Source organism: Cetorhinus maximus, chromosome 23 (assembly GCF_964194155.1).
Source record: "Cetorhinus maximus chromosome 23, sCetMax3.hap1.1, whole genome shotgun sequence".
Classification (NCBI taxonomy): Eukaryota; Metazoa; Chordata; class Chondrichthyes; order Lamniformes; family Cetorhinidae; genus Cetorhinus; species Cetorhinus maximus.
The window spans coordinates 61,091,131-61,115,155 of record NC_135901.1 but is presented as its reverse complement, the minus strand read 5'-3'; the positions used below and the strand labels follow the sequence as shown (position 1 = coordinate 61,115,155).

Here is a 24,025-nt window from a genome sequence, read left to right as displayed (position 1 = left end):
CTTTCACTGCTTCAGCCCGCGTTCGATTCCCAAACAGGGAATGATAATTTGTTGACCTCGTGCAAACGATGGAAATGGGTTTGAATAATTTTCTGAAAGAAATGCAGAACTCCTTTGCCGGAATCAGTGGCGTGGGAGCTCGGGTTTTGCATCAGAGTTGGAAATGTCATCAGGTCACAACCGGAAAGGAACAAACACAGAGGTGAAGATAATGAATGAGAGAAGGGATGTGATCGGCTGCAAAGCGCTGACAATAGAGAGGATGGTGCAAGGGAAAATATAGCGGTAATAGGGAAGATTTTACTGTTTACATCGACACAAATATCTCCCAAATCTCGTGTTAAATGAGCAGAAAACTCCTCGCCGAATCTTCTACTTCTTAGCTGCACCTCTTTCCAAACATTGCAAGCTCCTCCTGCATCTTCCATCCTGATATTTTTCACTGTAACATTTTGATATGAAGCTGCACAACTAACGTGAATAAAGTTTGTGATGGTAAAAACGTGTTCACCACCTCGGGGAACTGAGTCACATTGACACACACGGAGGAACACACACAGACATATACACCGAGAGTGACAGAGGGCAAGGGTTTGTCTCTAAGGAGAGACAAACACCCAGAAAGCAAGCATGTCACCAACCTGGCTCCGTTTTTGTTCCTCTATGACTACAAGTTTCGTGAATGTTTTCGTGAATGAACGGAAATAGGAAAACCTCCTTGGATGCTTTGGTACTTGGATGGATTTGATTGAATCTAAACGAGAATTAACTCTGTAGACACAGAGTTAAAACCAGGAATAATGAGCAGCGGGAAACCCCAATGGATTTGGACTCCATCGCCTTAACCACTCGGCCACGGCAACTGACCCTATGAACAGGTTAATGTTGTTGGTATATAAGATGACTACAGCAGAGAGGCGGGATTTCGGCCCATCTTCTCCGTGCTGGCTGTCTGGAAGAACAACTCAACTACTTCCACTGCCGTGCATTCTCACAAAAGCAATTAATATTTGAATTGCCTCTCCTCCTTCTCCCAGTTAAAATTAAACCCAATACACGCTCGCATTCACTTTGAGCTGGCACTTTGTCGTCAAAGGAGAGCATTCAAAATGACCAACAGGTGAACCACCTATAGCTTTGGCAGCGGATCCACAAATAATGGAACCTGAATCCAGCGACTGAGGCCATTCGGCCAGGCTACCTCTCACAACCTGCTGTTTCCCGTCGCCTTGATGGTGTTTCCACTGAAACAGAACATTAAAAACATCGAAAAAGGAACAGTAATTAACCATAAGCCCCCTCGAGCCACTTAATAAGATCATGTCAGATCCCCAAGCTCAGCACCAATTTCGCATCCAATCCCGATAGCCCTTCATTCACTTAAAGACCAAACGTTTATCAATCTCAGCCTTCAATATACTCATCGACTGAGGATCCACAGAGCTTCAGGCTACAGAATTCCAAAGATTCACTCTTTGAGTGAAGAAATGTCTCCTCACCTCAGTCCTAAATGGGTAACACATTATCCAGAGAATGTGAGCCCAGTCCTAGACGCTCCAGCCAGGGGAAAACAGCCTCTCAGCATGTTCACTGTCACTCAGGAATCAACCCAGTGAACCTTGGTTGCACACAGACAGCGAGTGAATGGAGGGAACAAAGAGCACAAGAGTGAACAGAGATAGAGACACAGGCAGAGAGATTGAGAGAGTGAAAGAGAGCGAGGCAGATATACAGGGACAAAAAGCGGCAGACAGAGGGAGAGAGAGTGGTAGACACTGAAAGGAACAGATACACTTCACCATTCCTCGTGATCCTTAACTTAGATTGACAGACAGAAAGAGAGAAATAAAGACTTACATTTAAACAGAGCCTTTCACCAACCCAGGACAACGGGAGGCCCTTTAGAGCCAATTAAATCTTTTCGAAATGTAGTCACTGTTGTAATCTAAAAGCAGAGAGAGTTTGATAAAAATGCTGATTCAGTAGATGAGAAAATTCGATATTAAGAAATCCATCTCAATGCAGAATCTTTCTTTCAATCTCCCTAAACATTTCATGGTTTGTTTGATGCAGATTCAGCAGATGTAAATCTGCAGCTGAGTGAATAAATTTCAACTCGAATCTCTGATGAAACAGGGACAAAGCATCCCATTTCTATCAGGTCATCTCTCAGCCTTCTCTTTTCTAGAGAAAAGAGCTTCAGGCTGTTCAGCCTTTCCTGGTGATTATAACCTATCCGTTCCTGGAACATTTGTGAATCAACTTTGATTTTCCTGTTCCTTCCGACACCCGACAGCAGTAGAAAAAGTTGCTAAAGTCCGAGTGATTTCAGTTTGGGCTACTTGTATTTAAAATTCATTCTCTCGATGTGTCCATTGCCTTAGCCACTCAACCACAAGGGCTCGGTGTCTGTCTGTTTAAATGTTGCTTAGTGACAATTTCGATCATCCTCCACTTTGTACCAAACCGACCCTTAGCAGCTGAAAAGTCTCCATTCAAAAGAAAAAAAACTCCTCTTGTATATTTTAAAGCTGCTCTTTTTATTCTCTGTACCATCTTAATATGAAGCCACACAACTAACGTGAATAATGTTTGGATGGTGAAATGGGGAACTGAACCGCATTGACACACACACAGGAATATACACCGAGATTGACAGAGGGCAAGGGCTTGTCTCTAAGGAAAGGTAAACATCCAGAAAGCAAGCATGACACCAACCTGGCTCTGTTTTTGTTCCATTTCTAGCTGTAACTTTTGTGAACGCTTGCAGACGAATGGAAATTAGAGAACGCTGGGGGTTTTGGATGTTTTTTGTGCAACTTAATCGACATTTAATTGTGCAGGCACACTCTAAAATTCAGGAATGATAAGAAGAGTAGTTGTCATGATTCCAGCCCACCTCTGGTGACCCCAATAGATTCAAAACCCGTCGCCTTAACAACTTAGTCACGAATCCAATCCCCAGATTTGCGTGAATGCAGTTTGTATAAAATCATAGACGGCTACAGGAGATGATCATTCAGCATATTGTTAACATGTCGACTCTCTGGGAGAGCAACGCACCGACTGCAATTCCACACCCCGCCTTTTTCCTACAGCAACACATATTGATATCGTCTCTCCTCGTTCCTCCTATCAAAGTAAAACACCGCACACCGCACTGGATTGAATATGAGTTTGTCTCTGTTGGTTCAAATGGGGCAGCTGCAGATCCTAAAAGGAAGATAACTTGGACGTTTGGCGACTATGGGATTCGAAACTACATTTCCGTAGAGGCTAGAGCTTTAAACCAGCGACTTAGGCTGCTCAGCCGCGATATCACGTAAAAAGGGGTCATTCATAATTTCCTTCACTGGTATTGTCAACGAAAAGAACAGAAGCAAAGGAGCAGGGGAAGGTCACTGGGAAACTCGAACCAGCTCCGTCAGTTAATCAGACCATCCTGCACTTTGTAACATGCAGAAATCATCTCCACTGCTAACTTCTTTTTTCAATGTTTCATTATGTCGAGGTTTCAAATGATGTTTCTTTTTTCCTGTGTGACTCTGCTGTTTACTCAATGAAATGTTGGTAATAGGTAATGAGATTGTATATATCGATTCACAAAAATGAGGAGATGATTGGTCAGGGTAAATATTTTTTGATAATTCGATTTGACATCAACTATTTCAAAAAATTTGAAAACTATAAAATGTTTCAGCATCCATCTCTTCATGTCATTGGGTCAGGGAAACTTTGTTAATTTTCACACACTGTGCCTGGACAAGGCAGAAGGCCCTGCACCTCTTTCAATAATGTTTTTCTTAACTCAGAGTTTTCAAAGGGAATTGGACAATGACTAGAAAGGGAGAAAAAGAACAGGGTTATGGAAAGCCACAAAGAAATTGAGATTAACTAGAAATTTCTTTGTACAAAACTGACAGAGACATGATTGTCCGAAAGACCTCTTACTGCGCTGTGCCATTTGATGGTGACATTGTTGATCAGTCTGTCTCCGGCATTCCTAATGAGAACAGCCAAATTCCATTTCTTCAAAACAAAGACCCAAAGTGCTGCTGCATGACGTCACCGCTTAACATTTTAGTAAAGCCCATTGGGTCTTTGCGCTGTTTCCTGTTTCTGTGGTGCAGTGATTATCATGATTGCCTAACACGTGAAACGTTCTCTGGTTCAAAACTAGGCAGAGCCATTATCAAAATCTGTGGGTTCACGTTGCAGCCACGTGACCTGGTCAGTGTTTATCCCTCAGCCAACCGCACATGGTCTGCTCATTGTGACGTGTCTGGTTTTCACTGTTTCCTGAGTGGTGATTGGCTGCCGTGTTCCCTGCATGACAACAATGACTGCACTTCGATAAAAGCAAAACTGCGGAAACCTGGAAAGTAAAACAGAAAATACAGGAAAAACTCAGCAAGTCTGACAGCATCTGTGGAGAGAGAAACCTGCTGAGTTTTTCCAACATTTTCTGTTCTTATTTCAAAAAAGTACTCAGTTGGCTGGAAAGTGGTTTGAAACATCCACTGGTCCGGAAAATCGCTATATAAATGCAAGTCTGTGTTTCTTTAATTATCTTAAATCCCAGTCCTCTGGTTACTGACCCCCGTCAGTGGAAACCGCCCGTCCCCACTGCCCTCACTCCCATCATTTTGAAAAGCTCCGTGAAATGTCCGTTTAACCTTCTTTATTTTAAATAGAACATTCCCGGTCTCTGTAACCCCTCCACCAAACTGATTTTCCTCATCCCTGAACATGATGAAAGGCAGAGGACTGAAACGAGATTTTGGAAAATATTGTCAGTTGGCAGGTGGGAAAATGGAGAAGGAACCAAAACAGAAAACCCAGTCTCCAGCTTTGTGTATCTTCAGAAAGACTTTGGGAACCGGAATCCGAGGAGAATGAAGGGTGAACTGTTTGACTGACCAGAGACAGTCAAGGCACCTTTCCCTTCTTTAAGACGCTGGAACATTGACTCTGATGTTATCAATAAAGTTAACTGATCTGAGGCATTGAAAGGATTCTCGTTACTGCACATCAGGAATTCAAACCAAACATCGGCTTCAGGACAATCAGAATACTTGGTAACAGACAAGACAGCAAAAGGCTCGAAGGGAGACGGCACCGGTTGTAGGAGAGCTGGTTCCCGGTGACATGGATGTGTCTGCAGTAGGTGGGGTCAGACTGTTTCCATGTGTCCACAATGAATGTCCAAACCTTTATTTTGGAAGAGTAAAACTGATAGAGAACAATTGTCATTCCGTTCGCCGCAATCTGAAGCATTAACTCGCTGACACCCAGCTGAAGTTTTTTTCGGTCTCTGTGGCGCAATCGGTTAGCGTGTTCGGCTGTTAACTGAAAGCTTGGTGATTCAAGGCCACCCAGGGACGAAGCTGTCACTGTTTTCTCCCCATCAGCCTTCATTGTCACACAGTTCCTGGTTGCCATTGGGTCGTTGAACTGAATGTCAAGTCTCCTGATATGTTACCGGCTCCACTGTTATCCAGTGAGCTCCCAGGCAAGCGGCTTTTTTTCGAATATTCATTTCAAATGTAATGGGAAAACAATTAGGCCTACCAAGTACCGATATCCAACACACTGGACAACTATGAAGTTATTGGATTCAAACAACTCCATCAATTCTTCCTTCTTCCTCATTTCGACAGTGAGTGAGACAGGGAAAAGCAGAAAAGCAGCAATATTCCGGCCCCGCACTCTCCAATCACCCGCTGCCAGCAGAAAGCAGCGACTGCAGCTTCAATCAGCGGGTTACTGCCCATCCCTGGGACACAAGATACTCCAACCCGGGCCAAACCTCCCAATACACCGAGCACAGGCTCAGGAAAACGCAGGTAGATTATATCCCGGTCACTAAACCTCCGACAGCTTTTACAGAAAACCCGAGTGAGTGAGTCACAAATAAAAGTCACACCAACTTTCTAATCTCTTCCCTGTAAAATTCCTTTACTTTATTGAAAAGCTGACTGTTGTGAATCTGAAAATGAGCACCATGGGATTTGTGTTACCGAGTGACTTGTTTTCCATTGTTTGTCCATCAGGTTTGCAATTCAATTTGTGTTGGATATTGAAGCGAATCTAATTTCAAAATGAGGACACAAAGCAGGTAAGTGTTAAATGCAGAAGAAAATCCTGAGGAAAATCGGTCACAGTATTTGGAAGGAGGTGCAGCTAAGAAGTGGAAGATGTGAATGATGTTATTGATGATTGAGAGGAATGAATTGCAAACTTGGGGCATTCGTGGGCCGATTACGTTTCACACTTTAAAATTCCGATCAAGCTGAGGTATTAGTTGGAAAGCAAGAAAACCATCCATGTATGTTGGGATATGCAGTAGTTGTGCACATTCCCGGCTAGCTCAGCCGGTAGAACATGTGATTCAGGTTCGTGCGTTCCAACCCCAAGCTAGTTGCTATTTCAAATTCTGACTCATTGTCGTACAGACTGGAAACATTGAACCTGTTTCTCCCTCCAGCTGCTGTCGTTTTTCCAGCATTTTCTGTTTTTGTTTCAGGTTTCCATCATTCGCAGTAATTTGTTTTTATCTTTTTACTTTTACATTTTCCTGCTTCAAAAAACACCAACTAATCACTGCGGCTCCTGTGAAACTTACAAGGCAGAAATTCATCTCTGAAAACAACTGACACACATCAAATTCAAAGTACTTTCATGTTGCATCTCTTTCTGCTTCTGTCCCTGCCTCGCCTCCAGCTCCCTCTATCTGTCCAGCTCCCAGGTCAATTAGCTGCTTGATGCAGACACAGTCAGTTCGTGGGAATGGGTAAAACTCGTGAGTAAAGAGACACCTGGATCTCATCTTCCTGGTTCTCCCAGATACAGGAATGTGCACAGTCCCGATTACCCACAGTCACTCTCCTCCCAGTTGTTCAGCTTTTTAATTGATTTTCACAGTGGGTTTCAATGTGAAGAAAGCAGAGCTGTGATAAGCTGATATTGTTCAGCAGATGTACTGCAAGAAGGTACATAACAGGCTGATGATAACAGTGCTCTTTGGACGCAGTGAGCTCTAGTGAAGGATTGGCACCATTAATGTATCGTTCAATTAGTCTCTCGACAAATCTCGTGCTGGAAATGACAAGAAAACTCACTGAATTTGCTCCGTGTTTTGGTTTCAAAAGAGCCGAATACAAGGTAAGAAAGTACATCTCACTCGAGTGGGTGACAAAATGGCAGAATGACTCGTGCTATTGGCAAAAATAAAATTATAGAAAGTCACAGCACAGAAAGTGGCCATTCGGCCGGGCGTGCTGCTTTCAAAGAGCAGTAGTGATTGGTTGATACATCAGGAATGATATTTGTGCCAGTGCAAACTGTAGGCAGCAAAATTTGCACGTTTCCCATCCATATTTTGCCTCACACCAACATTCCTATGATCAGTTTAATACCCTCACTCCACTTGAACCAAGTGAGATGATTTCCAGCTCTGAGGCGAAACTTAAACTCTCACTCATCTGATTCTGGTGGAGCTTTTAAACTTTCCCAATTAATGAATAATCAACACTCGTTCGAACAAACTCAATAAATCGACAACCCCTGACTGGGAATCGAACCCGAGCCGCGGCGGTTTGAGCGCTGAATCCTAACCACTAGATAACCAGGGAAGGTGCACCAGCATTTTTCGATTCGGCTTATCTACGCTGCTTTTAGCTATCGTGTTTCAGTTCAGATCTCTTTCACCACAAAACTGCCTGTTTAGGTTCAACACAAAGGACTTCTTCAGCCAAGGAAAATAACGGTTGCTGTGAGCTGGAACATGAAATTGACAGTAAAGTGAAATCGTCCCACAAGCTGCTCATGTGCAACTTTAAATTTCTAAAACCCTCCACCCTTTTCGCTGTTGGTCAAATGAAAGCGCCGATTCCCAGTCACTGGACATCAGAGTAACTACCAATAAAGCTGGACAGGTGGATTATGGAGGCTACTTTTGACTTTTTTTTCATTCCCGATCTCTTTCACCAGAGACAACTTTCTCTGACCAAATGGCCTGTGTCAGATGAACACAAGTGACATCTTCACCAATGAGAAGAACCATTGCTGTTAGCTGGAACATGAAATAGATACTTTCCTCCTTTAAGACAGTTCTTAAAGCCTCCCACTTTGACCTAGATTTTAGTCATCTGACCGAATATGAGGCTCGGTGTCACACTTTGTTATATAATGCTCCTGGGGAACGCCTTGTGAAGGTTTCATTAGGTTAAATGCGCTTTATAATTTAAGTTGTTGTTGTTTTTGGATATATATAGAAAGGGTCACTCTCCAGTTTTATCTTTCACGCTGATGATTGTCTCTGCTACATTTTAACATGAATTCGCACAACTAATGTGAGTCAAGTTTGCAACGTTAAAATCGTTTTCACCACCTCAGGGAACTGAACCACATTGACAATCACAGACACAGAGATATACACCGAGAGTGACAGAGGCCTAAGGAGAAACACTCCCAGAAAGCAAGGATGTCACCAACTTGGCTCAATGTTTGTTCCATTTCCGAAAGCAAATTTCCTGAATGCTGACAAATGAATGGGAATCAGAAAATACAGGAGTATTTGGATGGGTTTCCTTCTATTTAACTGATAATTAAACTGGTTAAATTCAAAAATGGTGAAAACTTTAGTCAGCAGGATTCCAACCCTTGTGTTCATATTTACAACAAACGTTAATTATCTAAATTTCGCTCACACTAAAATAAACAAGCCTGGATAATGTTCTTGCCAGGTTTCAATCCGCAGCTCCATCATACGTGAAGCGAATATGAACCCCACTCGCCTCTATAAACCCTACGCTGTGAAGGTCCCAATGGAGCTGTCTGGAATGTTAAACGGTGACGTCATGCAGCACCACTTTGGGTCTTTGTTTTGAAGAAATGGAATTCGGCTGCTCACATTAGGAATGCTGGAGACAGACTGATCAACAATGTCATCATCAAATGGCACAGCTCAGTAAGAGGACCTTCCACACATCTTGTCTATATCAGTTTTGTACAAAGAGCTTTATAATTAATGACAGTTTCCTTCTCTTTCTCCTTAACCCTATTTTTATTTCACTTTCAAGCCATTGTCCAATTCCCATTTGGAAACTCGGTGTTAAGGAAACCAATATTGGAAGCTTCAGCTGGTTCCTCACCTGAGCAAATACGTCAGACTTGCTCCAGACACTGACGTTTGCAGCGCTTTAATTTGGTTAGGAGAACAAGGCAATATAATTTGCAGGCTAACCTGAATGTTTTTTAAAAATCATTCATGGGATGTGGGCTACGCTGTCTGGGCCAGCATTTAATGCCCATCCCTATTTGCCCTTGGGAAGATTGTCTGCCTTCTTGAACAGCTGCAGTCCATGTGGTGTAGGTACACCCACAGTGCTGTTAGGAAGGCCAGAACAAATTAAATGTAAAATAAAACTTATCTTACTCCACCCTACAATGCATCTTATCCTCATTTTGGAACAGTAGCCCAACTGAACAAAAGTTTACTTGTTCCACTTAACAGAGCAGCATTCTCTTGTCCTTCCATGATAAGATTGTCATTTTAGTTCTGATTATGGGGCAACCTTTGTGTAGTGAACTAGCATCCACTAGGAACTGGGTTGTGAACTAGCATCCACTAGGAACTGGGTTGTGAACTAGCATCCACTAGGAACTGGGTTGTGAACTAGCATCCACTAGGATCTGGGTTGTGAACTAGCATCCACGAGGAACTGGGCTGTGAACTAGCATCCACTAGGAACTGGGCTGTGAACTAGCATCCACTAGGAACTGGGTTGTGAACTAGCATCCACTAGGAACTGGGCTCTGAACTAGCATCCACTAGGAACTGGGTTGTGAACTAGCATCCACTAGGAACTGGGTTGTGAACTAGCATCCACTAGGAACTGAGTTGTGAACTAGCATCCACTAGGAACTGGGCTGTGAACTAGCATCCACTAGGAACTGGGTTGTGAACTAGCATCCACTAGGAACTGGGTTGTGAACTAGCATCCACTAGGAACTGGGTTGTGAACTAGCATCCACTAGGAACTGGGTTGTGAACTAGCATCCACTAGGAACTGGGCTGTGAACTAGCATCCACTAGGAACTGGGCTGTGAACTAGCATCCACTAGGAACTGGGTTGTGACCTAGCATCCACTAGGAACTGGGTTGTGAACTAGCATCCACTAGGAACTGGGTTGTGAACTAGCATCCACTAGGAACTGGGTTGTGAACTAGCATCCACTAGGAACTGGGCTGAGACGGTCCAAATACATTTCACGCAGGATCTTGAACCAGTGACAGTGAAGGAACGCCGATAAATTTCCAAGTCAAGATGGTGAGTGACTTGAAAGGGAACTTCCAGGTGTTGGTGTTCCCATCTATCTTCTGCCTTTGTCCTTCTAGCTGGCAATGGTCGTGGGTTTAGATGCTGCTGACTAAGGAGCCTTGGTGAATTACTGCAGTGCATCTTGTAGATGGTACACACTGCTGCCACTGCGCGTCGATGGTGAAGAGAGTGAATGTGGATGTGGTGCTAGTCCAGCAGACTGCTTTGCCCTGGATGGTGTCCATTTTCTTCAGTGTTGTGGGAGCTGCACTCCTCCAGGCAAGTCGGGAGTATTACATCAGACTCCAAACTTGTGCCTTGTAGATGGTGGACAGGCTTCGGGGAGTCAGGAGGTGAGTTACTCATTGCACGACTCCTAGCCTCTGACCTGCTCTTGTAGCCACAGTGTTTGCACGGCTAGTCCAGTTCAGTTCCTGGTCAATGTTAACCCCCAGGGCACTGATAGTGAGGGATTTGTGATGGTAACGCCATTGAACATCAAGGGGCAATGGTTGATCCTCTCTTGTTGGAGATGGCCATTACCTGACACTTGTGTGCTGTGAATGTTTCTTGCTAATTGTCAGCCCAAGCCTGGATATTATCCAAGCCTTGCTGCATTTGGACATGAACTGCTTCAGTATCTGAAGAGTCGGGTATAAGACCATAAGGCCATAAGACATAGGAGCAGAAATTAGGCCATTGGGCCCATCGAGTCTGTTCCGCCATTCAATCATGGCTGATAGGTTTCTCAACCCCATTCTCCCGCCTTTTCCCCGTAACCTTTGATCCCCTTACCAATCAAGAACCTATCTATCTCTGTCTTAAATACACTCAATGACCTGGCCTCCACAGCCTTCTGTGGCAATGATTTCCATCGTTTAACCACTCTTTGGCTAAAGAAGTTTCTCCTCATCTCTACTATAAAAGGTCTTCCCTTTACTCTGAGGCTGTGCCCTCGGGTCCTAGTCTCTCCTACTAATGGAAACATCTGCCCCACGTACGGGTATGGTGCTGAACATTGTGCAAATCATCAGTGAATATCCCCACTTCTGATCTTATGATGGAAGGAAGGTCACTGGTCAAACAGTTGAAGATGGTTGGGTCGAGGATACTACCCTGAGGAAGTCCTGCAGTGATGTACTGGAGCTAAGATGGCTGACATCCAACAACCACCATCATCTCGCTTTGTGCTCGGTCTGACTCCAACAAGCCGGGAGTATCCCTCTGATTCCCATTGACTCCAGTTTTGCTAGGTCTCCTTGATGCCACACTCGATCAAATGCTGCCTTGATGTCAAGGACAGTCACTTACACCGCACTTCGGGAGTTCAGCTCTTTTGCCTATGTCTGAACCAAGGCTGTAATAAGTTCAGGAGCTGAGTGGCCCTTGTGGAACCCAAACTGGGCATCAGTGAGCAAGTTGTTGCTCAGTCAGTGCCGCCTGTAGCACTGTTGATGACCCCTTCCATTACTTTACTGATGATGGAGAGGAGACTGATGGGGCGGTAATTGGCCGGGTTGGATCATTCTCACTCTTTCATTCACAGTTTGGTTGGGAGAACGAGGAGATACAGTATAAATTGCAGGGTTCTGGGGAAAAAGTTAGGTAATGGCAATGACAGGACCGGCAGAAAGACCGTTTTCTCTGCTGTAACTTTTATAATTTCATACAAATAATAGTGATGCAGGTGTAACAGCTGTAGTCGTGGCCGAGTGGTTAAGGCGATGGATTAGAAATCCATTGGGGTTACCCCGCGCAGGTTCGAATCCTGCCGACTACGTTTCTCATTACTTCTGGTTTTAACCGGGCACAGACAGAATTAATTATCGTTTGAATCGAGGAAAAGCGCTCCAAACATATCCATGATCTCTCATTTCCATTCATTTGTCAGCCTTCTGCAAATCTCCAGTGGGAAATGGAAAAAACAAACTGAGCCAATTTGGTGACATGATTTCATTCTGGCATTTGTCCCTCCTTCGGCCTCTGTCACTCTCGGTGTTTTTCTCTGTGTGGGTCAATGTGGTTCAGTTCCCAGAACACAAACTGTATTCACATTAGTTGTGCAACTTCACATTTCAATATTACAGCGAAAGATATCAGGATGAAAGAGGGAAGAGGAGTTTATCTCTTTCTATCCATGGGCTACAACAACAACTTATATTTTTAAAGCTCTTTTTACCTAATGAAACGTCACAAGGCGTTTCCCAGGAGCATTATATAACCAAGTGTGACACCGAGCCTCATATTCGGTCAGGTGACTAAAAGTTGGGTCAAAGGGTGAGGCTTTAAGAACTGTTGTAAAGGAGGAAAGTATCGATTTCACGTTCCGGCTAAAAGCAACGGTCATTCTCATTGGCTGAAGACGTCACTTGTGTTCACCCGATAGAGGCCATTTGGCCAAAGAAACTTGCTTTTGGTGTAAGATATCTGGAATGGAAAAATGCCATAAGCAACCTATATGTGTCCAAATGCTGTGTTAGTGGTTAAAATGCCGCAAATTTACCAGCACAACTTGCGTTCGATTCCTGGTTAGGGAGTTGAAGCTTATTCCTCCTGGGCGAGCTGATCAAATAAATGTGATTGATTTGCTGGTTGAAAATAACACCGTTTACCTCTGCCAGAATTGTTGGAGTGAGAGTGGAATTTTCACATCAGAGCCGGAAAAGTCACAAGGGCAAAACTCGGGAATAAATCCTGATTCGGAATGAGGGGGTGAAAATAAAAGAGAAGGGCTGTGATAGGTTACAAAGCACTGACTATAGAGCTGGTGGTGCGAGGCAGTATATTATTCCTCTATTACCCATGTCATATGCAGGTCTAATTTCCTGATTTATGCCTTGCCCAACATTATCACTACAGTTTGGTGGCCTATAAACAACTCCCACCAATGTTTGCTGTTTCTTAGCTCCACCCAAACTGATTCTACATCTTGACCCTTCAATCTAAGACCCTCTCTCACCGATGTACTGATCTCGCTCCTTATTAACAGCGCGACCCCGCCTCGTTTTCCTTTTTGCCCAGTCTTCAGAAATGACTGACATCTTTGATTATTCAGATCAACCAATTACACTGTTGTTTGGAAGCAGTACACAGGGCCGAATGGCCTCTTTCCTTGTTGTAACTTTCTGTCATGTTATGTTTCCTAACACCACGGTTAAGATGAACTTTCTTGTCTTCCATGTGATGCTTTCAATTTAAGACAATAAGCAAATTCCGCGAGTTTCCTTATCAATTCTAGCACAGAATTTGGAACCGGATTCGTTGAATGACATTTAAATGGTTTCAATCGTCAGATGCAGCTCACCGAGCCCCAACAAGCACTGTGAGCATCAGCCTGTTATATACATACTTGCTGTACATCTTCTGAGCTATAAGCTGATCACAGCTCCACTTTCTGCTTATTGAAGGACATGGCAAAAATATTCACAATTTCAAATCTTAACAACGTGCATATTTGTGAATTTCTGTGTGTGTGTCAATGTGGTTCAGTCTCTCGTTTTTATTCATGTTAGTCCTGTAGCTTCATATTAAGATGGTACAGAGAGAAAAAAAAGCAGTTTTAAAAGATGCAACTGGATATTTCTTTGAGTGGAGACTGTTCAGTAACTGGACGTACGGATGTTACAAAGTGGATGATGATTGAAGTTTTCACATGATCTTATTCAGTAGCTGAAGATGCTCGAATGGCCAATTCCTGATGATAATTTTTTAATGTTCTAATTCAGTGTCAATGTTGGTGAAGACAATGTTTGTGTCTAATCTGAATGTGGTAGTGAGGCCGAGCGGGCTCAGCTGCTGGTTCAGGTTTCGATCTCGCTGCTGACTTGAGCTTCACTCTCACCGCTGCCAAACTTTCTGGTGGTTGGTTATTTGAGGCGCTTCCCAAAAATTCTCCGTGCGCTAAAGGAGCAGCTGAGCTGTGCTGTGTTGTATTTCAGTTGGAAGAATGAGGAGAGACAGTGTAAATCCCAGGGTGACTGGGAAAAGATGAGGCAATGGCACGGACTGGAAGACCTTCTTTCACTGGGACTCCCTGTATTCATTCTATTATTTTAAACAAACAACATGCAGCCTTTACACAGTTGTTCTGGCCGAGTGCTTAAGGCGTTTTTCTACATGGTTCCAATCCTGCCAACTCCCCTTCTTCTCATTCCTGATTGACATAAACTGTCTGCAGAATAAATTGGCTGTTAAATGGAAAAAAAAACCACCCAAACCCACGGTGTTTCTTACTTCTGTTCATCTACAAACATTCAATACATTTTGCCCCTGAAATGGAACAATAATTGTCCAAGTTGGTGACAACCTTGCTTTCTGTGTGTTTGTCTCTCCTTTGGCTTCCGTCACTCTCGGTGTAAGTGTCTGTGTGCGTTGCTCTGTGTGTGTTAATGTGGTTCAGTTCCCCGAGGGGCGAACACACATTCATCATCACAAACTTAACTCACATTAGTAGTGCAGCTTCATATTAAAATTTCAAAGAGAAAAATATCAGGATGAACGATGCAAGTGGAGTTTGCAATGTTTGGAAGGAGATGCAGCTAAGAAGTGGAAGATGTGAACGATGTTATTGATGATTGAGAGGAATGTATTGTAACCTTGGGGCTTTTGTCGCTCGATTACCTTCGACACTTTGAAATTCAGAACAAGCTGAGGCTCCAGGTGGAAAACAATATTGATCTCCCTGAATTTTTGCGTAGGAAGCAAGCACCGTGTGTGCCCGGCTAGCTCAGTCGGTAGAGCATGAGACTCTTAATCTCAGGGTCGTGGGTTCGAGCCCCACGGGCGCCGGCTCGTTTTTAAAGCTTTGCTGTTTTCATGGGTGATCCCCAGCTCCCCATTCCTCCGGCAGTGTCACCGCTCAAACTGAGTCTCTCTCCATCCCACTTTGTTAATGTCACAACCGCTGATGTCAGAACAAAAACTGCCATTGGCTTCACTGGAAGTCGAAGAGTTTCGTGTAGAGGGTTTGGTGCTTTCATCGCTCGCAGCCCAGGTTCAATTCCCAGTCAGGGAAAAACTTATTTCTTACCTCTGTGTGAACTGTCTCAATGCACAGGAATTCCTCGTGTAAACTCTTAAAACGTACCTGAAATTCACTGTAAGGGAGATTGAAGTGATTCACGTTGGTCGGAAGAATGAGGACAGGCAACATCACATAAAGTGTACAGCTTTAAAGGGTTTTCTCTGTTACTCAGCGAGTGGTTTGGATCTGGAATGCACGACATGAGAGTGCGAGGGAGGCAGATACAATCGAGGATTTCAAAAGAGAATTGGACAGAAAATGCAGGTCTCCGGGGAAAAGGAGGGGGAGTGGGACCAGGTGAGTTAGTTTCCAGAAGAGTGAGAGATCTCCCTTTTCAGATGGAGATGAGGAGATTTTTTCTCACGCCGAGGGCCGTTAGCCTGTGGAATTATTTTCCCCAGAAAGCAGTGGAGTCTGGGTCACTGAATTTATTCAAGGCAGAATTAGACAGGTTTTTGATCGAGAAGGGGTTATGGGGGTTTGGGGCAAACAAAAAGGTGGAGTTGAGACCACAACCTGATCAGCAATGAGCTTATTGAATGGTGGAGCAGACGCAAAGGGCCGAATGGCCTCCTCCTGATGCTAAATCCTATATTCCAATGACCCGGGCTGAATGGGCTCTATCTGTGGTGTAACATTAGCTGTCATTCTGTGATATTATGAGGGGCTCCAGGGGCAAAATGGTTCCATTCCTACTCCTATTTCTTATGGTCTAATTCAGCACTGATACCACTCAAGGCAATGGTTACGGTGCTTCGGTTTGCTCTGTAGGTGCGTGTCCGAGCGGCCCAAGGCCTCTAAATTTGTTTGTAGTGTTTCATGAAACGCGGGTTTTAGTGTCTTATGGACCGCGGGTTCAAATCCCACTGCGATCGAAATTTCAATTAGTTTGTCTTCTTCGAAAATCCATTGGGATGCGCTCGGGGCAGCTGACGCCTGCGGTGCTTTATTTTGGTAGGAAGAACGAGGAGAGGCGATAAAAATTGCAGGGTGACCGGAAGTGGGTGGGGCCAAGTGCCAGCTTTTCCCACTGTAACCATTCTGCAATTTTAGCTCAACAACGTTCATGCTTCTGTAGTAGTCGTGGCCGAGTGGTTAAGGCGATGGATTTAAAAACCTTCGGGTTTCCCCACGCAGGTTCGAATCCTGCCGACTGCGCTGTTTCCCTGTTTGTCCTTTTCTCTGTCTCGACAGCTAATTGCTGGTGAAATGAAATCAGAAGCTTCCAAATACTCCCGTGTTTTTTCCCGCTTCACTTGCGCGCTCTTTCATCTCCGTTCATCTGAAAGTATTCACCAAATCGCCAGAAATGGAAAAAAACTGTTGGTGCCATGGGTGTTTGTCTCTCTTTAGGCCTCTGTCATTCTCGGTGTATATATCTGTGTGTCTTCCTCTGAGTGTGTCAGTGTGCTTCAGTTCACCGAGGGGTGAACACATTTTTACCATCGCAAATTTTTTCACTTTTGTAATGTATCTTCGTGGTAAATGGTACAGGGAATAACAACAGATTTAAATGTTGCAAGTTATGATTGCCACTTCCTGTGTTTATTTTTGAGTGCAGACTGCTTGTTGACTCAGTGCCCGAATGTTACACAGCGGAGGATGATTGAAATTTTCACTGAGCAACATTTAAACAGACAGTGGATTGCCCTTGTGTCCTTTTCATGTAATCAGTATGTGGGAGAGCCAGGAAGAGAGATCCTGTTTTATCTTTACTCTGTCATCTGTGCACCCCTCCCTTCTGGAAGCTTTGGAACTTCCATTCCCTGTCCCTGATTTCCAGGGAAAGCTTGGGTTCATGAACTGACTGTGTCTGCATCAAGCAGCTAATTGGCCTGGGAGCTGGACGGGCAGAGGGAGCAGGAGGAGAGGCAGTGACAGAAGCAGAAACAGATGTGACATGACAGTGTTTGGAATTTGATGTGTCTCTGTTACTTTCACTGATGAATTTCTGCCGCGTGTTCCCTTGTCAGTTTCACAGGAGCCACAGTGATGAGGTTGGTGGGTTTTGAAAATTGAAATTTACACAGGAGCAGCTTGTGGGACTATTTCACCTCACTGTCGATTTCATGTTCCAGCTCCCAGAAACGGTTGTCCTCATTGGCTGAACAATTGCCATTGAACAAGCCCTTCCTGTTCCAAGTAAGCGCACCATTTTGTAGGACAAAGTTATCCCTCGTGAAGCGGGTCTGAAGTGAGGAAATGTCAAAATTGGAGTGGACGAGCCATTCTGCAAGGCTTGTGAACAGCGTTCGGAACGAGGAGGTGAAGGAAAAAACACACACGGGCTGTGAATGGTTGTTTGGTGGAGAACTGAGTAGAGGGATAGAGTGACGTGGGACTGTATGTACACAAATCTTCGAAGGTAGCAGGACAAGTTGATCTCTCTGCTTTCTTTAAAATAGCTCATGTGGTCCTTGGCTTCATTAATGGAGGCTTGGAGTTCAAAAGCAAACTGATGGTGCTGAATCTTTGTAAACCATTTACTGAACCTCAGCTGAAATATTATGTTCACACTTTGGGAAAGATGTCAAGTCTTTGGAGAGATTACGGACAGTATTCACATGAACTGTGTCAGGGATAAGCTATTTCAATCATGTGGAGAGGTGGCAGAATCTGGTATTATTCTCACAGGATGGAGGAAACAGAAATGGGAATTTGGTCCAACCAGTCCGCTCCGGGGTTTATGATCCACTTCAGCGTCCTCCAGTTTTCCTTCATTTAAATCTACAATTATAACTGTCTATTCCCTTCTCCCTTAAATTCTTGCGTAGTTTCCACTTAAATCTATCTGTACAATTCACTTCGACCACTCCCTGTGGCATCGGGTTCCACATTCCCACCACTCTCTGGGTAAAGAAGCTATTCCACTATTTCACCTCACTGTTCACTTCATGTTAATGACTAACACACTCGATGCTGTTATTGGCTGAACAAGTCTTCTGTGTTTGTACTAAACACGCTCCCACTCCTGGCCCTCCTCAGGGAATGTTGTTTTCTTGTTGCTATATGAACTGTCACAATGAACTGTTCCTGGAGTCTCTTTTCCCTGGGATCTACAAAACCCATCACTTCTCTTCCTCTCTCATTCTCACTCTTTCATTCCCAGTTTGGGAGGGAGAACGAGGAGGGACAGTATAATTTGCAGGGTTATGGGGAAAAGGTTGGGTTATGGCAGTGACAGGGCGGGAAGAAGACCCTCTTTCTCTGCTGTAACTATCCTATGATTTCATATATGAAATATATATATTTCACTGTCCAGGTCTGTAGTCGTGGCCGAGTGGTTAAGGCGATGGATTTGAAATCCATTGGGGTTACCCCGCGCAGGTTCAAATCCTGCCGACTACGTTTTCCATTATTTCTGATTTTAACCATTGATCTCAGAAACAGTAAATTGAATCGACATTTTCACAACACCTGCAGTAGCAAAGTTTGACCAGTGGGTGGCAGTGAAACCGTGATTGTTCACATCACATGAAGCAGGCGCTGTCTCAATTACTACTGCATTTGGCAGTGTCTCTGTTCATATTAAATTAGACGCCGTTTCTGTTTCTATTACACTAGGACATGTCTCTGATCATATTAGAGAAGGTCATCTCTCAGTTGTTTCTGTAATTGGATCAGCCACAGTTGTTTATGTACTGGACTAGGGCCACAATACACTTGGCACTATCTCAGTCATGACTGCACTGAAGCAGGTCTCGGCTAAACTTACAATAAGCCATGCCCCAGTTGGCACTGCACTAGAGCTTGTCTCTGGTTATAGAAAACTAGAACATGTTTTTATTTGCATTTCACAAGACTCTGTCTCCAGTAGAACCTGCCATGTGTCTATCAAACTGAACCTTGTCTAGGTTAATTCCCGTCTTTGCTTCAGTAACATTAGATGTTGTTTCTATTATTACTGCACTAGTAATGTCTCTGCTTAAATTTCTCTAGGCCCTGTCTCATTAATTACCACGCCAGGCTCTGTCTCTGTTGTTATTGCACTAGCCTATGTCTCTATAAGGTGGACGTCGAGCTCGAAATGGGCCTCTGACTTTGGCCTAAAACTAGAAGTTTCCCATTGACCCTTTGTTCCACGCAGCTACTGACATTCATTTTCATTACAGCCAACAGTATTACAGATGAGACATCGCCTGTTTTGTGTGTGTGTGTGAAAGGAAATCACGCTGCATCATTCCACAAATATAAAAGATTTATCTCCACCAGAATGTTTCCGTTTGTTTTTATTCTCTCTTTTTCAAACTGTGACTACAGATCGCCTAATACCGTAAATATTCATTGGTAGTATATTCTGTTGTGTGCTCTTGTTTAGAAATTCATGTCCTACCAACCATTTCTTTGGTAAGACGGGCACGGAGAATGCTGCGGAGAGTAATTCACCTATTGAATCCCCAAACTCGCCCAGCACCTACAAGGCTCAATTCAGGGGTCTCCACTTGCTTGGGTGAGCGCGGCTCCAGCAACACACTGTTGGCTCCAGCTCGACACCATCCAGCACAAAGTAGCCCACTTGTTGACACCTCACCTCTCACCTTCACCATTCACTCCCTCCACCACCGACGCACAGTAGCAGCAGTGTGTACCATCTACAAGATGCACTGCAGGAACTCATCAAGGCTCCTTCGACTGCACCTTCCAAATCCACGACCACTACCATTTAGAAGGTTAATGGCAGCAGATAGATGGGAACACTAGTACCTGGTACATTACGTCCCCATAATAAATGGAAAGGGGAACAGGATAACGTTCCACGTGGATGATATTTGATCGGCCTGGAGATGTCTGAGAGGGAGAACAGGGAGTTAAAGGATGCGACATGAAAGCGGCAGAACTTGATGTGTGTCAGTTGCTTTCTGTGATGAATGTCTGCCATGGTAATGTGAAAGATTTTACTGCCGACTGTTTACACTGACACAAATATCACTCCTGGCTAATCAATCACAACTGCCCTTTGAAAGCAGCGCGCCAGGCCGAATGGCCTCTTTCTTTGCTGTAACTGTCTATAATTTTACCTTTCCAGCATCACGGTTGCTTCTTTCACTATCATTCCGACATTTTATTGCACACTATGGGGGAAAGTACTTTCTTACCTTCTATCCGACGCTTTTGAAGTCAAGACACAGAGCAATTTCAGGGGGTTTTCTTGTTATTTCTGGCACGGGATTTGGAATAAGACCAGTTGAACGACAGTTTATTGGTGCCAATCCTCCACTGTGCTCACCCCTTAAAAAGAATGGGTGTCATTAGCTGAAGATGTCGTTTGAGTTCTAGTTAAACACAAAATTCCGTAGGAAAAAATTGTCTCTGGTGAAATTGTCTGAAGAAATGGCAAATGTGGCTCAGATAAAGCACGTTGCAAGAGTTATAGACAGCTGTCCCCGTGATTTAGAGGTGAGGATTCGGCCCTTGTGCTGCCGCGGTCCAGGATCATTTCCTGGTCAGAGAATGAAGATTTATTGATCTGGCACAAACTCTTAAAACAGGCCTGATTTACTTATTGATTGAAAACCGAAACACACAACAGCTCCGCCCGAATCAGTGGAGTGAGAGTTGAAGTTTCACATCAGAGCTGCAAATGTCACACGTGGAACAACTTCGAGAAGAAATACAGTTCCTAATGTCCGAGGGATATGAGTTTGGACTATTTGTATTTACAAATTATCTCTCTCCAGCGTCCATTTCCTTAAACACTCGACCATAAGGACCCGGTGAATGTCTGTTTAAATGTTGCTCGGTGAAAATTTCAAACACCTTCCACTTTGTAACAGAGACACTTAGTAGCTGAACAGTTTTCACTCAAAAAAATACAGAAAAAAATTCCTCTTCAAACTTTTAAATTTATTTTTATTTTCTCTCTACGATTTTAATATGAAGCCACACAACTAAGGTGAATGAAGTATGGATTATCAAAAATGGGGAACGGAACCACATTGACACAGACAGAGGAACACACACAGACATATACACCGAGAGTGACAGAGGCCTGAGGAGAGACAAACACCCAGAAAGAAAGGATGTCACCAACTGGCTCAGTTTGTTCCATTTGTGACTGCAGATTTCGTGAATCCATACAGATTAATTTAAATAAGAAAGCGCGGGTGTTTTTGTTTTATTCTATTTACCCGATAATTAATCCTGTTGGTACCTGGTAAAAATCGGGAATATTAAGAGCCGCAGTCAGCAGGATTGCAACCTACATTGGGAAGGCCCTATAGATCTTGAAACCATCGCTTCGAACACTTGTCCACGACTAACAGCACATCCATAGTCCAAGCGCGCTCATATCAAATCAGAGATGGTGACAAAATAAGTCACTCGGCCAATTGTGTCTGTACTGGCTCTCTGGAAGAGCAACTCAACCAATTCCACAGACCCGCCTTTCCTCCACAGCAATTTGTATTTGTATTGCCTCCCCCCGTTCTTCCAAACAAAATCAAGGACCGCAATCCGCACGCTCTCCCCGCACACACCACCACCCCTCCCCCGCCACCCACCCACCCTCACGCTCTCCCGCCCGGCATTAAACTGGAGTTGCCTCTTGTCCACCCAAACAGAATTCCTAAAGTGCCCGAAAGGGGGAAGCATCTGAAACTTTGGCAGCCGCGGGATCCAGACCCACTCCGCCAGAGACTGGAACCTGAATCCAGCTGTCCCGTTTGTAGAGCACATTGAATCAGATTGTAGATATCAGCCCAGAAATAACGAGGGTATCTTGATAAGAAAAAATGTGTTGTTTTAAATTCGCTATGAAATCAATTGCATAAATCAATTATGTTTATGTCAAAAAGTATATATAGAACCGCAGCAGCGAAAGTGCCAATTCCTAATCACCTCTGCACCAGAGAAACTGTTTGCAAACCTCACAACCGGCTGATCTGTGCTACCTGTGCCTTTTATTCTCATTCCAGTCCTCGCTCACCAGAGACACGTTTCCCCCACAAAATTACATGTTTATATCGAACACAAACGACTTCCTCAGCCAATGACAACAGCGATTGCTGTTAACTGGAACATCATTCATTGTCACGCAGTTCCGGGCTGTCACTGGGTCCTTCAGTAGCAAACAAAATAAAATAAATAACAAAAATTGCCACCTCTGCTGTCACCCAGCGAGTTCCAACTGATACTTGTTTTTTTGTGAAAAGAGGAGTTAGTCCGAATCCCAGCGCTGCCACAGTTTCAGTCACATTCCCCCTTTCAGGCACTTTAGGAAGTTCCTTTAGGTGAGCAAGAGGAGATTCTGGTTTAATGCTCCTTTATTTTGACAGGAAGAACGGGGAGAGGCAATACAAGTATAAATGGCTGCGGGGGAAATTCGAGTGTGTGGAATCGGGTGAGTTGTTCTTCCAAAGAGCCAGCACAGGCGCGATGGGCCGAGTGACTTACTTTTTCGCCATCTCTGATTTGATAAGAACACCTTTGAGCTCGGAGCAGCTGTTGGTCATAACTCAATGTTTAAGGTGATGGATTTGAAATCCACTGGTGTCTCCCCCTGTCGGTTTGAATCCTGCTGACTCCAGTTCTCATTATTCCTCATTTCAACCAGATGTCACCAACCTCATCCCTGCGGCTCCTGTGAAACTGACAAGGCGACACGCGGCAGAAATTCATCACTGAAAGTAACTGACACACATCAAATTCTGCCACTTTCATGTCCCATCTTTTAACTTCCTGTTCTCCCTCTCAGACATTTCCAGGTCTATCAAATGTCATCTACCTGAAATGTTATCCTGGTCCTCGTCCACTGAATGTGGTCGACTTTCCGTGCGTTCGATTTGGCAGTTGGCTCCATAGCTCAGTGGTTAGACCCCTGGTTTCATAAACTAGGGGTCGCGAGTTCAACTCTCGCTGCAGCCTGTGGTTTAGGTGATGAAACCAAGTTCCGTGGAAAAGTGGGCGATGGGTTGGATAATGCTGCAAAACAATATTGATCCTTGAAAAGCTGCCGTTCCCAGAACTACACACGGTCCTCCAGGTGTGATCCAACCTGGGCTTCGTGTAGCTGTAGTAAACCTTTCCCTCTTTTCTGTAACAGGTTGTGCAACAAGAGGAATTAGTTTGTAGATATGGAATGAAGAGTACTCTTTATTCTAACTATTTCTTTTTATTTCGAAGACCATATATGAATCCCCAGCACAACTCTCCGTGTAATTGGGTCAGGGAAACTTTGTTAGTTTTCACACACTGTGCATGGACACTGCAGAAGCTCCTGCACCTCTTTCAATATTGGTTTTCTTCAATCAGTTTTCAAAAGGGGATTGGGCAATTATTTGAAATGGAAAATAAAACTGCAGGGTTATGAATGAAGAGAATGATATTGGAACTAAGTGGAAGAAAGAACACACCCGATGGGTCGAATGGCCTCCTAATGAGCTGTGTCAATTTACAATTAGATCAATTTCTCTGCAGCATTCCAAAATGTCCCACTCCAATTCTATTCCTGTAAAACAGGATCTTGCAGTGCAGCATGTCTACACAGTTTGACATTCCATACAAGTCCCTTTGGTTTTTTTCTCACAAATTGTTTCTGTAGTGTAGTGGCCTCGCCAGCGATGCCCATATCCTATAAATGATTAGAGAAACAAGTAGTGGTTTCACATTCACTTCACATATGCAAGGTCACCGGTTCGAAAACAGACGGAAACATTATCAAAATTGAGTCATTTAATTG

General features: G+C 44.0%; 1 protein-coding gene and 4 non-coding genes across 5 annotated transcripts in view; 4 read left to right on the top strand and 1 right to left on the bottom strand.

Moving 5' to 3' along the window:
* The window catches only part of LOC144698069 (uncharacterized), a 207,830-nt gene that overhangs the window by 66,505 nt on the left and 117,300 nt on the right, over nucleotides 1-24,025 (bottom strand). The gene's annotated exons all lie outside the window — the stretch shown is intronic.
* trnas-aga (transfer RNA serine (anticodon AGA)) lies at nucleotides 12,024-12,105 on the top strand. The gene has a single exon. It is a non-coding gene; the product is annotated as a tRNA-Ser (tRNA).
* On the top strand, nucleotides 15,045-15,113 carry trnak-cuu (transfer RNA lysine (anticodon CUU)). The gene has a single exon. It is a non-coding gene; the product is annotated as a tRNA-Lys (tRNA).
* trnal-uaa (transfer RNA leucine (anticodon UAA)) lies at nucleotides 16,426-16,506 on the top strand. The gene has a single exon. It is a non-coding gene; the product is annotated as a tRNA-Leu (tRNA).
* Nucleotides 18,615-18,696, top strand: trnas-uga (transfer RNA serine (anticodon UGA)). The gene has a single exon. It is a non-coding gene; the product is annotated as a tRNA-Ser (tRNA).